This window comes from Arachis hypogaea, chromosome 12 (genome assembly GCF_003086295.3).
Source record: "Arachis hypogaea cultivar Tifrunner chromosome 12, arahy.Tifrunner.gnm2.J5K5, whole genome shotgun sequence".
Classification (NCBI taxonomy): Eukaryota; Viridiplantae; Streptophyta; class Magnoliopsida; order Fabales; family Fabaceae; genus Arachis; species Arachis hypogaea.
In genome coordinates, this window is record NC_092047.1 from 15,050,257 (window position 1) to 15,054,971 (window position 4,715).

The window sequence follows — 4,715 nt, forward strand, 5'->3', positions numbered from 1 at the left end:
TATCTCTTAGATCTCCTAACCAGAATCTTCGTGGCGTAAGCTAGAATGATGGCGGCATTCAAGAGAATCCGGAAAGTCTAAACCTTGTCTGTGGTATTCCGAGTAGGATTCAATGATTGAATGACTGTGACGAGCTCCAAACTCGCGATTGCAGGGCGTTAGTGACAGACGCAAAAGGATAGTAAATCCTATTCCAGCATGATCGAGAACCGACAGATGAATAGCCGTGCCGTGACAGGGTGCGTGAGCATATTATTCACTGAGAGGATAAGATGAAGCCATTGACAAGGGTGATGCCTCCAGACGATTAGCCGTGCCGTGACAGGGCATTGGATCATTTTCCCGAGAGATGACCGAAAGTAGCCATTGACAGTGGTGATGTATCACATAAAGCCAGCCATGGAAAGGAATAAGACTGATTGGATGAAGATAGCAGGAAAGCAGAGGTTCAGAGGAACGAAAAGCATCTCCATTCGCTTATCTGAAATTCCTACCAATGAATTACATAAGTATCTCTATCCCTATTTTATTATATAATATTCGAAAACACCATTATCACTTTATATCTGCCTGACTGAGATTTACAAGGTGACCATAGCTTGCTTCATACCAACAATCTCCGTGGGATTCGACCCTTACTCACGTAAGGTATTACTTGGACGACCCAGTGCATTTGCTGGTTAGTTGTATCGAAGTTGTGAACTATGGTATTGGCACCATGTTCTTGGCGCCATTGCCAGGGAAAGAAAGAGTCATGAATTTTACATAATCAAAGTGTAATCACGATTACGCGTACCAAGTTGCTCACGTTACCAGGGATTGTTTGAGCCTGGACATCACAATTTCGTGCACCAAGTTTTTGGCGCCGTTGCCGGGGATTGTTTGAGTTTGGACAACTGACGGTTCATCTTGTTGCTCAGATTAGGTAATTTTTTTTTATTTTTTTTTTAAAAATTTTTCAAAAATATCTCTAAAATTTTCTCATCTGTTTTCGAAAATAATATAAAAATGTTTTCAAAAATTTTATTCAAAATTTTTAAGAATGAATTCTAGTGTTTCATGAAGCATGTGAAGCCTGGCTGGCTGTAAAGCCATGTCTATTCCTTTGGGAATGAGTATGTCAGGCATGTCATATCTAAATTACATGCTGAAGCTTGGCTGGCCATTGGCCATGTCTAGTGTTTTGGACCGAAGCTTTCATTGAAAGCTTGGCTGGCTAGTGAGCCATGTCTAATTCCTGGACTAAAGCTTTAGACTAAGAATGCAAGATTCCTGGAATTCATGTTAAAAATTTTGGAATCCTTATTTTTCTTTCTCATATAATTTTCGAAAAAATACAAAAAAATTTAGAAAATCATAAAAATCAAAAATATTTTGTGTTTCTTGTTTGAGTCTTGAGTCATGTCATAAGTTTGGTGTCATTTGCATATGCATCTTGCATTTTTCGAGAATTCATGCATTCATAGTGTTCTTCATGATCTTCAAGTTGTTCTTGGTAAGTCTTCTTGTTTGATCTTGATGTTTTCTTGTTTTGCATCTTTTAGTTGTTTTTCATGTACATTTTTCGTTTGTTAGAGTCTAAACATGAAAGATTTCTAAGTTTGGTGTCTTACATGTTTTCTTTGCATTAAAAATTTTTCAAAAATGTGTTCTTGATGTTCATCATGATCTTCATAATGTTCTTGGTGTTCATCTTGACATTCATAGCATTATTGTATGCATTCATTGTTTTGATCTAAAAATTTCATGCATTGCATAATTTTCATGTTTTTCATAAAAAAATTTCAAAAAAAAAATATATATCTTTCCCTTTTTCTCTCATCAAATTCGAAAATTGAGTTGACTTTTTCAAAAATTTTTAAAATAAAATTGTTTCTCATGAGTCAAATCAAATTTTCAATTTGAAAATCTTATCTTTTTCAAAATCTTTTTCAAAAATCAATTCTTTTTCAAATTTCTTAGTTATTTTCGAAAATTTCAAAAATATTTTTCAAAAAAATCTTTTTCTTATTTTTATATCAAATTTTCGAAAATAACATAATCAATTAATGTTTTGATTCAAAAATTTGAAGTTTGTTACTTAATTGTTAAGAAAGATTCAAACTTTAAGTTCTAGAATCATATCTTGTGATTTCTTATGAATCAAGTCATTAATTGAGATTTTAAAAATCAAATCTTTTTCAAAACTAATTTCTATCATATCTTTTCAAAAATATCTTCTTACCTTTTTCAAAAATTTGATTTCAAAATATCTTCTCTAACTTCCTAACTTCTTATCTTTTCAAAAATTGGTTTTCAAAATTTGTTTCAACTAACTAACTAACTTTTTGTTTGTTTCTTAACTTTTTCAAAACTACCTAACTAACTCTCTCTCTCTCTCATTTTTCGAAAATATCTTCCCCCTTTTTCAAAATTTCTTTTTAATTTATTAATTAATTTAATTTTTAAATCTTAATTTTCGAAAATTACTAACAATTTTCAAAAACTATTTTCAAAAATCACTAACTCTTTTTCAAAAATATTTTTCAAAAATTCTCTCTCTCCCATCTTATTCTATTTATTCATTCATATCCTAACATCTCATCTCACATCCCTTCTATCCTCACAGTTGTGTTTCTTCCATTATATTACATTCTTTGTCTCCCCCTCTTCTTCCACTCACACAGGGATCCCTATACTGTGGTATAAAGGATCTCCATTATTATTATTACTTGTCTGTGCCTTCTTCTTTGTCATATGAGCAGGAGCAAGGATAAGAACATTCTTGTTGAAGCAGATCCAGAACCTGAAAGGACTCTGAAAAGAAAATTAAGAGAAGTTAAAATACAACAATCCAGAGATAACCTTTCAGAAATTTTCGAACAGGAAGAGGAAATGGCAGCCGAAAATAATAATAATGCAAGGAAGATGCTTGGTGACTTTACTGCACCTAATTCCAATTTACATGGAAGAAGCATCTCCATTCCTGCCATTGGAGCAAACAACTTTGAGCTGAAACCTCAATTAGTTTCTCTGATGCAGCAGAACTGCAAGTTTCATGGACTTCCATCTGAAGATCCTTTTCAGTTCTTAATTGAATTCTTGCAGATATGTGATACTGTTAAGACTAATGGAGTAGATCCTGAAGTCTACAGGCTCATGCTTTTCCCTTTTGCTGTAAGAGACAGAGCTAGATTATGGTTGGATTCTCAACCCAAAGACAGCCTGAACTCTTGGGATAAGCTGGTCACGGCTTTCTTAGCTAAGTACTTTCCTCCTCAAAAGCTGAGCAAGCTTAGAGTTGATGTTCAAACCTTCAGACAGAAAGAAGGTGAATCCCTCTATGAAGCTTGGGAAAGATACAAACAGTTGACCAAAAAGTGTCCTTCTGACATGCTTTCAGAATGGACCATCCTAGATATATTCTATGATGGTTTATCTGAGCTATCAAAGATGTCACTGGACACTTCTGCAGGTGGATCCATTCACCTAAAGAAAACGCCTGCAGAAGCTCAAGAACTCATTGACATGGTTGCTAATAACCAGTTCATGTACACTTCTGAAAGGAATCCTGTGAGTAATGGGACGCCTATGAAGAAGGGAGTTCTTGAAGTTGATACTCTGAATGCCATATTGGCTCAGAACAAAATATTGACTCAGCAAGTCAATATGATCTCTCAGAGTCTGCATGGAATGCAAGCTGCATCCAACAGTACTGAAGAGGCTTCTTATGAAGAAGAAGCTTATGATCCTGAGAACCCTGCAATAGCAGAGGTGAATTACTTAGGTGAACCTTATGGAAACACCTATAACTCATCATGGAGAAATCATCCAAATTTCTCATGGAAGGATCAAAAGCGTCAACAAGGCTTTAATAATGGTGGAAGGAACAGGTTTAGCAATAATAAACCTTTTCCATCATCCACTCAACAACAGACAGAGAACTCTGAACAAAATGCTTCTAATTTAGCAAATCTAGTCTCTGTTCTATCTAAGGCCACTGTGAGTTTCATGAATGAAACCAGGTCTTCCATTAGAAATTTGGAAGCACAAGTGGGCCAGCTGAGTAAAAGGATCACTGAAATCCCTCCCAGTACTCTCCCAAGCAATACAGAAGAGAACCCAAAAGGAGAGTGCAAGGCCATTGACATAAGCAAAATGGCCGAACCCAATGAGGGAGAGGAGGACGTGAATCCCAAGGAGGAAGACCTCCTGGGACGTCCAGTGATCAATAAGGAGCTTTCCTCTGAGGAACCAAAGGAATCTGAGACTCATCTAGAGACCATAGAGATTCCATTGAACCCCCTTATGCCCTTCATGAGCTCTGATGAGTATTCCTCTTCTGAAGAGAATGAGGATGTTACTGAAAAGCAAACTGCCAAGTTTCTTGGTGCAATCATGAAGCTGAATGCCAAATTATTTGGTATTGAAACTTGGGAAGATGAACCTCCCTTGTTCACTAATGAACTAAGTGATCTGGATCAACTGACATTGCCTCAGAAGAGACAGGATCCTGGAAAGTTCATAATACCTTGTACCATAGGCACCATGATCTTTAAGGCTCTGTGTGACCTTGGTTCAGGAATAAACCTCATGCCCCTCTCTGTAATAGAGAAACTGGGAATCTATGGGGTGCAAGATGCTAAAATCTCATTAGAGATGGCAGACAATTCAAGAAAACAGGCATATGGACAAGTAGAGGACGTATTAGTAAAGGTTGAGGGCCTTTACATCCC

The 4,715-nt window shown here is 36.1% G+C and overlaps 1 non-coding gene across 1 annotated transcript; it reads right to left on the reverse strand.

Annotated features, from left to right (window-relative positions):
• Window positions 1-3,270: 3,270 nt before the first annotated feature.
• On the reverse strand, window positions 3,271-3,378 carry LOC112730763 (small nucleolar RNA R71). Its single transcript, XR_003166573.1, has one exon. It is a non-coding gene; the product is annotated as a small nucleolar RNA R71 (small nucleolar RNA).
• Between the last annotated feature and the right edge of the window lie 1,337 nt (window positions 3,379-4,715).